Genomic DNA, 13,737 nt, shown 5'->3' with positions numbered 1-13,737 from the left:
GGTTTCCTGATCTGTTTGGTGATACACCGAGCCGAACTCATTTGGTCAAACATGACATAGATGTGGGTGACGCACAGGCCATTCGCCAGCGTTTTTATAGAGTGTCGGAGGAAAAGCGCAGGGTGATGGATGCCGAGATAAGATACATGCTCGAGAATGGGATCGCCGAGCCGTCATCCTCCAGTTGGGCATCGCCATGCTTGCTTGTTGAGAAGGCTGATAAAAGCCCCAGATTCTGCACAGATTACCGCAAGGTGAACGCAGTTTCAAAACCTGATGCGTACCCGTTACAGAGGATTGAGGATTACATTGACCAGGTTGGTGCGGCGCGTTTGGTCAGTAAGTTCGATCTCTTGAAGGGGTACTGGCAGATCCCGCTGACTGACAGGGCGAAGGAGATCTCCGCATTTATTACACCTTCTGGTTTATTTGCTTATACTGTGATGAGTTTTGGACTGAGAAATGCGCCGACGACGTTCCAGCGGTTAATCAATATGGTGGTGTCCGGGTTGGAGGGCTGTGCGGTATACTTGGATGATGTGGTCATTTACAGTGATACATGGGAGGAACATCTAGCCCGTATAAACAGCTTGTTTGTCCGCTTGAGTGATGCCCGTTTGACAGTAAACCTAGCGAAGTGTGAGTTTGCTAAGGCTACTGTGGTTTATCTGGGTAAAGTTGTGGGGCAGGGGAAAGTGTGCGCTGTGCAGGTCAAGGTGAGTGCTGTGGAGAAGTATCCAGTCCCCACCACGAAAAAAGAACTGCAGCGTTCTGGTCTGGTAGGGTACTACCGCAGCTTCTGTAAAAACTTTTCCAGTGTGGTGGCACCCTTGACTGACCTGTTAAAGGGGAACACTCGTTTTGTTTGGTCATCCTCATGTCAGAGGGCTTTTGAGAATGTAAAATCTGTGCTGTGTTCATCTCCTGTCCTTGCAGCTCCTCAGATGGATCGTCCATTTGAGTTACAGGTGGACGCGAGTGACGTGGGGGCAGGAGCAGTGCTGTTTCAGAAAGACACCAACGGTGTAGATCGGCCTGTGAGTTTTTACTCAAAGAAGTTCAATGCTTTCCAGTTGAACTACTCCGTGATAGAGAAGGAGACCCTTGCACTTATTTGGGCATTGCAGCATTTTGATGTTTATGTCAGCTCAAGTGTTCCTCTTGTTGTTTACACTGATCTTAACCCGTTGACTTTTCTGCATTCTGTCCATTGCCCTAATCGCAGACTGATGCGATGGTTGTTGTATTTACAATCCTATTGTTTGGACATCCGCCACATCAAAGGCTCGGACAATGTTGTGGCAGATGCCCTGTCAAGAGCTCATGGCTCCTGATTGTCTTGCTTGACTTGTATGTAACCCTTTGGTCTTCTTCTGTCACTCTTGAATGCTTCTTCAGGCGCCGGAGTTGCTGGGGGACGGGATTGGGCTGGTTGGCCTGCAAGGGATTAGCTGTAAGACGGTCAGTGAGTAATTGTAGTTTTTATGTACTTGTAATTGCATGTAAGTAATGTGTAATATGTAGTTAATATTTAGGTAAATAATTTATGTAATTAATATGTAGGTAATGTGTAAGTGTTATAGTGTTTTACATGTAGTGTTCTGGGTAGCAGTTGCGGTGTTCCTACTGGAACCCCTTTCTTATGGGTGGGGGGTGGGGGTGGGGGTGGGGTGGGGGGGTTGCTGGCTGGCTGTTGGTTGGTCTGCCTTTTGGTGCCAATGTTTGAAGGGTGTAGATCCAGAACGCTTCGAGCTGTTTCAGAAATTTATCACATAATGTACCCTGAAATGCAATTTCCCAAATATATCAAAACACCTTATGGCAATCAAAAGTGAGTAGTGGGAACAGTTTAATTAATTGTCTATTCTTTAAGGTAATAGGTCACTGATTCTTGAGAATTTGGATAAATCATGTCCCACTAAGAAAAATGCTATTTCTGCTGGAAATTTACAACATTTTAATGAATAAAAAGAATCAACGGCATAATCAGGGGGTCCTTTGCACATTTGTAAGGTTTTTTCATAGGTTTATTTTTAATTTGTATTAATTTAATGATTATATGTTGGCCCATGGGCGGCACGGTGGTGCAGTGGTTAGCACTGTCGCCTCACAGTGAGAAGGTCCTGGGTTCGATTCCCACCCAAGGTCCTTTCTGTGTGGAGTTTGCATGTTCTCCCCGTGTCTGCGTGGGTTTCTTCCGGGCACTCCGGTTTCCTCCCACCGTCCAAAGACATGCAGGTTAGGTGAATTGGAGAAGCTAAATTGCCCCTAGGTATGACTGTGTGTGTGAATGTCAGTGTTTGTCTGTCTGCCCTGCGATGGACTGGCGACCTGTCCAGGGTGTTTCCTTGCCTTCGCCCTATGTGCGCTGGGATAGGCTCCAGCACCCCCCCGCGACCCTAGTGAGGATAAGCGGTTTAGAAGATGAATGAATGAATGAATGTTGGCCCATGGCCTACAAAACCAGTTGTCCTGTAGTAGGAGATAATCATTTCAACTTGATTAAAACAACAAAAAGTAATAATTTCACTGAATAATATCTTTACCACATGAAGGAGTACATAATAATATGTATTAAAAACTACAAACAATGGGTTTTGAACAATATTTACTATTATTTTGTGGTTGCTCAAAATGTGTCCCAGATATTCGTCACCACCGTCAGATATTTATTTAAAAAATAATAATAAAAAAACTACAAGGTCAATTCCATTCCTGAGGACCCCTTTTCAAACCTTCAGCTCTACTGCATGCTTCAAGACCACTCAGGCTCCTGGAAGTTTTCTATTTTCTCTTAAATCTCTTCATATTTTTGGACACTGCTACTGTCACAACCATAAATTGTCAACACCGTCACTTCTGTATAAAAAATATTAAATTAGATTATGGAATAAATGTATACTTTTTAAGAAGAGGTCTGATGTAGGCAGCAGTCTGAAGTCTGAAAAATGCTTATAACAGTGCTCAGGATTGTTATTTTTTGGACCAAATACTTAAATAAAGTTGTTAAGCAAGAAGCCATTGACTTGAGTGGTATAAATTTTGGAAATGTATGTTTTAATGAGGCCACTGTCACCACCGTCAGATTAGTGTCACCACCGTCAGAGGCAGTTATATTGGTTTTAAATGAATATGCTTACAATATGTTTCTTTGGTGATGTTGAGTTATTAAAGTAATAGTCTCTTTAATACAAAAATATGTTTTTCAAATAAAAAAAAAAACATTATGGTGACGGTGTTGACAAAAACAAAGTAGCCTAATAACTGGAAAAACCTATTTTATGAAAAAAATGCAAAATGAGGAGGTTGCACCGGTACATTGCTGAACAGCCAAGATCTTGGCCTATGATGATATACCTTCAGATGTTGTAATTTAACACACTTTTTTTTTCAAAATTAAAACCTGTTTTATCCAAATTCCCAAGAATCAGTGAGGTATCATGATGATAAAAAAAAGGTCTCATGATAACTAAATAACCATTTGCAGCTTGTGAGGTGTGAGGGTGCAAAGGTGTTCCTCGTAAAGTTAAGTGGGCCAATAGCCTATATGAAGGCCCAAAATGGTGTGTTCCTTTCTGCTCTAACAATGGCGTGCCCATTCTTCAAGATGTGGCGGATGAGGAAGCACTCGTGCTCAGAAGAGCCTTCAGGCAAGAGAGGGTCTTCAGGGACCGGTTGGACCCACTGGCCTTCCCCGATGACCACCTATATGAAAGATACAGGTTTTCTGCAGATGGCATCAGGTATCTGTGCAGACTGCTGGGTCCCAGGATCAAACACCGCACAGCACAGAACCATGCACTGAGTGTTGAGCAGATGATTTGTGTGGCCTTGCGCTTTTTTGCAAGTGGAGGCTTCCTGTACTCAGTGGGGGATGTGTATCTGTGTGTATCTGGCTATTAAAGCACTGTCAAATGTCTTCATCTCCTTCCTTGGCCACAGAAGACTCCACGACATCAAAGAGTTTTATAGGATTGCAGGTAAGAGAAACTACAAATTACAGGACAACTGTTAACAGTCATAGCACAGATTTCCCCAATGTCATTGGTGCACTGGACTGCACGCACATCAAGATAAAATCCCCCTCAGGTGCCCATGAGGTGGATTTTGTGAAAAGGAAATCCTTTCACAGCATTAATGTTCAGGTGAACAAGACTTTTTGATATTGTCAATTAATGAACACTGTACTTTGCTTATGATGTGCATTGATTGGTTTAATAGTCTTCATCTTATAATTTCAGATGGTCTGCAGTGCTGACTGTCTGATCAGCAATGTTGTGGCAAAGTGGCCTGGCTCACTCCATGACTCCTGAGTCTTTCGGACCTCTGGAATCTATCAGCGCCTATCACAAGGTGAGCCACACAACCTCTGTTAATAACCACTTTTTACATCATGGCTGTGTCAAGAATGACACTCTATTTATGAGGTTGTGATGATGAGATTTTGTATTGGCAGGTGAATTCTCTGTTGTGTTGCTGGGGGACAGAGGGTATGCCTGCCAGCCTTTTCTCCTGACACCACAGACCCCCAGGGAGCACAGCAGGCCTACAATCATGCCCATGCCAGGACAAGGGCCAGGATTGAAATGACCTTTGGCCTCCTGAAGGCACGCTTTCACTGTCTTCAGGACTTAAGGGTCAGCCCTTTGAGGGCACGTGACATCACTGTGGCCTGTGCTGTCCTCCACAATGTGGCCTGCCTGAGGAAGGAGAGGGCCCCCAGAGTGCCATCACACATAGACTGGGACAATCCTGCCATCTTCCCTGATGACGACAGTGGTCGGCTGCTCAGGGACCAATATGTGCTCAGTGCCGGCTTGACCTGTGTTGGCGCTCTAGACAAAATTACTCCCTTGCGCCCTTCCATCCAAATGACTTGATATTCCATAGTTTGTTTTTCAATGTCACACAAAAAACAAATAATTCATATAATTTTCGCAGAGTGCTCGCAACCAAAATCCTGTCCCATACCACGCTGCATATATGGGGCATAAACTACATATAGATCAGAAAAACTTGGGATGTTTGGTGTGACGCATGTTTTGGCCTTGGATGGCTACAGTAATAAAATTGTGGCCACCTCCACCATGCCAGTGAAAAACAACCTTGTCATCTGAGGAAGTTTCAGGGTCGATCATGGCAGGGAGTTTTACATGTGCCTGTACATGCAAGAGAAGCTGTCAGGCCACCGACACAACGTCAGCAGGCCACCATACCTCCAAACAACATCTACAAAGGTGAGTTTCTGACAGATGAACAGTAGGCTATGACTAATATAATCAAATGAAAGAAAGGGAGTGAGCTACAGGAAGAATGAATAAGGGCCAGCGAGAGGGAAAAGGAGAAGAGGGGAAAGGATACGTGAGCCAGAGAGAAAGAGTAAGTGAGAAAATTAAGATTGCATCCTGACTAAGAAAAGCAAGAGAAAACTTGCAGGAGAACAAAGAAGAAGAAAAAAAAAAACAGCCTAAAATCGCCAGCATATCTCAGAAATAACTTCCAGACATCAACAGACAAGTAATGGAAAGAAAGGCAGACTTCATTCTTCTCACCCTCTCCACCAATGTTTTCATCTGCTAATCAGGCAAAAGGAGGAGCAACCCCTGTCAAAGGATGACTCTAAAAACTCCATCCCTAATACAATATCCATAATAGTTCTAATTAATATTTTTTCTTAAGTTGTATGTTTCTCCAAATATTCAGTTTAAGTACCTCCTAACTCCTGTTCTGTCCTGCTTAGTACTCACCTCTCCAAACCCGGGCCTGCTGCACAGTTCACAGTTTTTGCCTGTAAGGGTTTTCCGTTTGCAACCACATAGCTCGATTAGCTACTAAAATGAAAGATTTAGATCGTTGTATTAGAAGAAATTGTATTTGGCACTCATTCATGATTTTAAAGGTAAATGAGTTTACATGGTGTGATGATTTAAAATACACTTGTGTAAGTACAAGTAGGCCTATCTAAAAATGACATAATCACAGAAATTTGAGTGATAATTTGAGAGATAATTAGTTACTTTTATCACTAATATTTATACCATCTGACAACCTGTTTTGTGGTCAACAGAATCATCGAGTGGAGCGGTTGTGGTCAGAAGTGAACAATCGGGTTAACAGAATCATCGAGTGGAGCGGTTGTGGTCAGAAGTGAACATTCGGGTTAACTACCCATTGAAACAGGCACTAGTGCACATGATGGACCAAGAGGTAATCAATATGGAGGACGACTTGACCAAATTCTGCACCTCAAACCTTACCTGCCAATTAAGTGAGATTGGATTAGACAGACTGAGCTGTGCATGGAACACACACAGAATCCCAGGTATGCTAAACTGAATATGTTCAACTCAGCACAACAGTACAACAGCAGTAGTGAGGTATTGGTGACTACTGTTAACTCTATTTTCTCTATTGCTCGGTACCATGTTTCTTTGTTGTAGCTTGTGGGACACCCAGTGAACTGGCTGCACGTGGCTGTCCTGTTAAAATCTCAGAGAGGCTGTTGCCCAGTGCAAACATGTATGAACAACATGGCTGTTGTTGCAAACATGTATGAACAAGAGTTGGGATCATCGCTGACTTGGACATTGGTGTTTGGAACGGACCCCTTTTCATCTGAGGAAGATCGATGTAATGGAGAACAAATCTTTGCAGACAAGTATCCAGATATCTCGCTGCTCTATAATGAAGCTGTAAACAACAACTACACTCCTTTTCAAGATGCATTGTTGTATCTTCTTGATGTAACCCAAAGATATGCCTGAAAAAAGTAATGGAAATGCAGTTCTATCCTTAAATCTGTGGTGGTTTTTTGTAAGACTATCCTGTGCTTTGCTCCATGACCAGCTCTTGTATATAGGTATGGTTAACATTTTTGCCCCCAAACTGTCAGTTAAATAACTTGACCATTAAACCTGTTTTGCTTTGAACTGGTTTGTAAAGTTTCATGTCTTAGAGTGATATGAAATTGTAACATCATAAGAAATACAAAAAATTACAGATTTCCATCAACAATTCTAAGAGATTTACAACATTCACTTTCTACAATAACAATATTTTCAGAGTATTTAAACTTTGTCTTAACAAAATAATTCTGTAATTATTTTACATCAAAAGAAATTGTAGACATAGTAAACAGCAAGGCCTCTAGTTTCGCAGACCTGGAGAGGCGTGGGCGCAGCGCAGCGCAGCTGCGCCAACTGGGTGTGGCCAAGTGGATTTTGCAAGTTTAGCACGCCGTGCGCCTTGGCGCAACTACTGCGCCGTTCCTCCTACCGGCGCAAGGGAGGAGAGAAGGCGTGGTGTGGGTTTGACACAGCCGATTCACTTTAAACCAATCAAATGAGCTCCTGTCCTCGCCTTTAAAATGCGCTGCGCGAAGGCGTATTGGAAGTCTACACATTTGACATGGAAGAAGAGAGCAGCAGACGTCCAAACTTCTCCCAGGAGGAAACTGATGTGTTGGTCCGGGAGGTACAAGCTCGCATGTAATAAGGCAGAAGTGATGTTTTTTTTTTATTGTGTGGTGTTGCAGTTTTATGCTTGTTCTTAAACTTATTTATGCATGATTTTATTTATTTTAACTTAGTTTTTATGCTTTGGGTTTTATTGTGTTACTGTTTTTATGTGCATGCGGAATTGTACATCCTTCTAGCCTTAATTGGACTTGATTAGGAATAACCTGCACGTGTAGCGGACTTGATCGACAGCGTGACCGGCCACTCAGGGAAGGAGAGGAGGACTCCCTCGGCCAATCCGTGGCAGGAGGAGGGCTAAACAGCGGGAGCACAGGAAGAAGAGGCCCGACAGCAGAGGGAGAGCAGGTTGGCACGTGGCAGAAACAAAACACACCTGTCCTGCACGGCGGTAGCGACGGTAGCGTGGCGGCGACGGAGGAGACAACCAGCCGCGACCGAGACCAGACGAGGGGTTTCCCCCGCACAGCGCAACGGAGCTGCAAGACTGACCGCCAACGCCATTTTTACTCCGGCCTGGGTCGCCAGTCGTACTCGCGACCCGGGAAAACCATGAGTATTATCGTTTCCTTGGCGGTCTATGTGTGTCTTGACGTATAGAGCTACCCTGCGCTTGTTATTGCGGACTGATACTCGCCGAGTCCTTTGTGCCCGTAGGTGCTGTGCCGGAGCTGACCCTGTGGCAGTGGTGTGACGCGAAGACCCGCAGATCGGTGCCGAGACTCTGCAAGAAGCAAGAGACTTTATAGACTCCTGGGGGTCTGTGGTGACTGTGGGTTGGGCGAAATTGTTAATTAAACCCCTTTGTACCATACTCTCTGTTCTGGTGGTAATTTTAGAAACTCTGCTGCTTGATTTCACGAACCTGTTTTTAGAGTCCTAGGCTCCCTCCTTTATTAGTCTTAGGTTTTAGTTGTTTTAAGCCCGACGGCCTCCGGGTTTTACACGCAGTACCAGAATATATGGAACTGCGAGCAGAGCTCCGCGGGCCGATGATGCAAAGGCAGCCTGGGAGGAGGTAACCTCACTGGTAAATTCTTGTTGCCCGGACACACTGAGAACCGTAGCCCAGTGCAAAAAACGGTTCAGTGATGTAAGAAGAAGGGCTAAACATAAGCTCTCCGAGCACAGGAGGCAGGCGGGGGCAACAGGGGGTGGCCCCTCCACCAGCGTGCCCCTAACCTTGGCGGAGGACATTGCGTCCTCCACGCTGTCCTCCGTCAGCATTCTGGGTTTTGGAGGAATCGAAGTTGGGACAGGTAAAACAAACCCATTCCCCTACCAAGAAAGGTATTAGGTGACATGTTTAAACCCTCTGCAACAAATGACACAGATCACAAATACCACGCGCCACGAGGATGAACTCAGAACCACCTGTGCGTAAAGCTGTGCCAAGCTCCGTGGCCTGGCCTCAATGTGTGCCTGTAAAGTGAACTTGTCTTTCCCAATTGAATTGTGGTCATTTTGGCATGTAAATCACAAATCAAGGATGTGAAAACGTTTGATAGATTTTAATTGCACACGAAAACAATAGTCATCTTATGTGAACTAAAAAATGTAAACTCATAACTCTACAAGTACAAATGTCTAAAAAGTTTTTATTTCGTAAAATTAACGTCATTTTCCCAGCTCCACGTGCCACACAGCAGCAGCAGGAGGAAGAGGAACAGCAGGAGGAGGAGGAGGAGGGTGAGCCAGCCGCACCAGCTGCGCCAGCCGCACAGCCAGGAACACGGCCTCGCACCCAGATCAGACGGGCCCGGGTCGAATCCAGGGACCAGCCCTTCCTGGACATCTAGACGGAGGGGTTTGAGATGCTGGAGAGGGAGCTGGGCTCTCTAACCTCCCGGGTGCAGGGGTTAGAGGCCCAGCTCCAAGCAGTGGACAACCGCCTCCGGTGCGTGGGTGACCGGCTGCTCCCGCTGGCGTCAATTGACGTTCATCTGCGTCAGCTGGCGGATGCAGCCGAACGCCTGCTGCCCCAGGATACAGCCTCGGTGCCTTCACGGTCCCCCCGATTAAGGCCACGCATCCGTGGAGGAATGCGGAGGAGTGGAGGAAGAGGCAGAGGGGGGGGGCGGTAAATGTGTGTGTGTGTGTGTGTGTGAGATTTGTATATGTAGGCCTAGTGGCCATTTATCACATTTAAATAATAATAAACTGAAATCAAACTTAAGAGTGTTTTGTCCATTCAAGATTGTCATGTTTTGAACGGTTTATTTTATAAAGGCAAACAAACAGGGAACAAAGAAATCCTGCTCTGCCTCTCTCACTCTGGTTAAAAAAAAAAAAAATCTAAAATCATCAAATACTCAGGTTTCCTACAGGATGTTCAGGGAAAAACTCACATTTAAGGACAGAGCTGTGCAGCCAGGCGGTCCCTCCTCTCCCGTGCGCCTTGATGCTCTTCCTGCTGGTTCGGCACATGCAACTCGGCCTCTCTCTGTCTTAAGTCCTGTAATGTCTCCTCTGTGAGGTCAAAATGGCATCCATGGTGTGAGGCTATGCTGTGTAAAACGCAACATGCCACAAAGAATGCACTGACTTTCTGGGGGCTGTATGTTAATGTACCACCAGAACGGTTCACACATCTGAAACACATTTTTATCTGTCCAAAAGTGTGTTCAATGACTGACCGAGCGCCACTGAAAACACTGTTAAAAACATGTTGCCTTCTTGTTGTGGGTGTAATGTATGGCGTAATCAACCACGTTTTCAGTGGATAGCTGTTGTCACCTAACAGCCACCCATCCAGAGGGGGGTCCCCCTGAAAGACTGTAGGGATGACAGAATTCGCCAGGATGAACGAGTCATGAGTGGACCCAGGAAAATTAGCATACACGTGTCACCAGGTAATTGTAGTCACAAATCACCTGGATATTAATGGAGTGTACTCCCCTACGGTTCACATAAGTGATGGCTTGGGTATCTGGGGCGCGCAACTGTACATGTGTACAAACCTTCATTTAAAAACTGCATTTTGTGTTTACTTCTGTTATCTTTGTCTTATATTTAAATTTGTTTGACGATCTGAAACATTTAAGTGTGACAAACATGCAAAAAAATAAGAAATCAGGGAGGGGGCAAACACTTTTTCACACCACTGTAGGTCCAACTCCCATTCACCTGTTTCCTCTTCATGATGGCATGCCCTTTTTTGGAGGATGTACTGGATGAGGAAGGCCTAATCCTCAGGAGAGCATTTAGGCTTGAAAGAGTCTTCCGGGACAGGTCGGACCCATTGGCCTTTGGAGATGAGTATCTCATTGAGAGGTATAGATTCTCAGGTGATGGACTGAGATACACTATATTGCCAAAAGTATTCGCTCGGCTGCCTTCACACACATATGAACATGAGTGACATCCCATTCTTAAACCATAGGATTTAATATGATGTGGGCCCATCCTTTGCAGCTAGAACAGCTTCAACTCTTCTAGGAAGGCTTTCCACAAGGTTTAGGAGTGTGTTTATGGGAATTTTTGACCATTCTTCCAGAAGTGCATTTGTGAGGTCAAACACTGATGTTGGACAAGAAGGCCTGGCTCGCAGTCTCTGCTCTAATTCATCCCAAAGGTGTTCTCTCAGGTTCAGGTCAGGACTCTGTGCAGGCCAGTCAAGTTCTTCCACACCAAACTCGCTTATCCATGTCTTTATGGACCTTGCTTTGTGCACTGGTGCACAGTCATGTTGGAAGAGGAAGGGGCCCGCTCCAAACTGTTCCCACAAGGTTGGGAGCATGGAATTGTCCAAAATGTCTTTGTATGCTGAAGCATTAAGAGTTCCTTTCACTGGAACTAAGGGGCCGAGCCCAACGTCCGAAAAACAAGCCCACACCATAATCCCCCCTCCACCAAACTTTACACTTGGCACAATGCAGTCAGACAAGTACCGTTCTCCTGGCAACCACCAAACCCAGACTTGTCCATCAGATTGCCAGACGGAGAAGCGTGACTCGTCACTGCAGAGAACACGTGTCCACTGCTCTAGAGTCCTGTGGCGGCGTGCTTTATACCGCTGCATCCGATGCTTTGCATTGCACTTGGTGATGTGTGGCTTGGATGCAGCTGCTCGGCCATGGAAACCCATTCCATGAAGCTCTCTGCGTACTGTACTTGGGCTAATCTGAAGGTCACATGAAGTTTAAAGGTCTCAAGCTATTGACTCTGCAGAAAGTTGGCGTCCTCTGCGCACTATGCGTCTCAGCATCCGCTGACCCCGCTCTGTGATTTTATGTGGCCTACCACTCCGTGGCTGAGTTGCTGTCGTTCCCAATCGCTTCTACTTTGTTATAGTACCACTAACAGTTGATTGTGGAGTATTTAGTAGCGAGGAAGTTTCACAACTGGACTTACTGCACAAGTGGCATCCTATTACATTACTATTACAGCACCATGCTGGAATTCACTGAGCTCCTGAGAGCGACCCATTCTTTCACAAATGTTTGTAGAAGTAGTCTGCATGCCTAGGTGCTTGATTTTATACACCTGTGGCCATGGAAGTGATTGGAACACCTGAATTCAATGATTTGGATAGATGAGCGAATACTTTTGGCAATATAGTGTATTTATGTAGGCTGCTGGGTCCTAAAATAGAGCACCAGACAGCACAAAGCCATACCCTCACTGTACCACAGATGGTCTGTGTTACACTGAGGTTCTTTGCAAGCAGGAGTTTCCTTTATTCTGTAGAGGATGCAGAGAACCTCAATAAAGGAACTATTTGCCGCACAATAAGACGTGTTTGTCTGGCACTGAAGTCACTCAAACACATATTCATCACCTTCCCTGGCCACAGAAGACCCCTCTACATCAAGGAGGAGTTTTACAAGATTGCAGGTAACATCAATTTCAACTTGCAATTGTTAGTTTCTAATTTGATGTGTCACAGTTGGATACTCACTATTTTTTGTTACAGCTTTCCCTAATGTCATTGGTGCAGTGGATTGCACCCATATTAGAATCAAACGCCCCTCAGGGGAACACGAGGGAGATTACATCAACAGGAAGTCCTTCCACAGTATCAATGTTCGGGTAAGAGTGATTTGTGGTTACTGTGACCTACATAAATTAATTCTGTGCATTCAATTACTTAATAGGTTACATCTTATCATTTCAGATGATCTGTGATGCTGACTGCCTTGTCAGCAACTTAGAGGCAAAGTGGCCCGGCTCAGTGCATGATTCCAGAGTCTTTTGGGCTAGTCCAGTTTATGAGTTTATAAATTGTATCTTGTATTATCAGGTGAATTCTCTGGTGTGCTGCTGGGAGACAAAGGCTATGCCTGTGAGTCATTTCTCTTGACTCCCCTTGCGGACCCCAAACCCCACCACAGCAGGCCTACAACCATGCACATGCCAAAACAAGGTCTCGAATCGAGATGACCTTTGGTCTTCTGAAGTCTCAGTTTCAGTGCCTGCACCATCTGAGGGTTTCCCCGGACAGGGCCTGTGATGTAATTGTTGCATGTACAGTGCTGCATAACATTGCAGGCCTAAGAAAGGAGAGGGCCCCCCCGAGTGGTTGTTGATGTTGACTGGGAAAATGCTCCTATTTTGCCAGACAACATTAATGGCAGCCTGGTCAGGGAGCAATACATTGTGAATTTTTTCAACTTAGTCTTTTGATTCATCCTCTTTAATAAAAGGATCTTCTATGTTACTTGTTACTGTGTATGTGCATTTTGTCTGGCATTGGTAGCACAGTGTGCGGTCATCTTTTAAATTCCACATCACAAAATCAATGGTGTACTACACATTCATGAAAAAGGGAGGACCCACAATGTTTTCTAATTGCATTTTTATTTTGAAGGTCCTCATGTGTTGTTTGGAACTTGGAATACAGAGCAAAAGTAATACATATTAATACTGTATTACAGTTATTGTTATAGCGTGCACTGAAATACTCACTTCTCTTTCTAGTTTCTGGATTTCCAGGTCCAGTTTCCCGAGGGTCCTGCATCTGATCTCTACATCAAGCTCCATTACTTGCAGCTTTCCTTTTTTCCAACAGGATTTTCACATCTGCAAGTTCATTCTGTCTCTCAAGGTGCTTGGCGTACAAAGATCTGACAGTTTATGAATTCTGTAAAAGAAATGTCAGTTAGCACAGCAGGATTTGTGCATAATGTAGATTTACTGAAGCCAATACTCACAACGTTACCAGGCTGCTTATGAGGCTGTGCAGCATCTGGGTCCTGTTACAAATATGCTATTTTCTATTAGCACCAAATCACTGACTTCATATCAATTATGGACTAAATAA

The 13,737-nt window shown here is 44.8% G+C and overlaps 1 pseudogene; it reads left to right on the top strand.

The window, feature by feature from the left end:
- Nucleotides 1-9,289: 9,289 nt before the first annotated feature.
- On the top strand, nt 9,290-13,003 carry LOC115370452 (putative nuclease HARBI1; annotated as a pseudogene).
- Nucleotides 13,004-13,737: the final 734 nt, after the last annotated feature.

The sequence above is a fragment of the Myripristis murdjan genome, chromosome 13 (assembly GCF_902150065.1).
Source record: "Myripristis murdjan chromosome 13, fMyrMur1.1, whole genome shotgun sequence".
Lineage (NCBI taxonomy): Eukaryota > Metazoa > Chordata > Actinopteri > Holocentriformes > Holocentridae > Myripristis > Myripristis murdjan.
The sequence above is the reverse complement of the archived record's forward strand: the minus strand, read 5'-3'. Positions and strand labels throughout refer to the sequence as shown.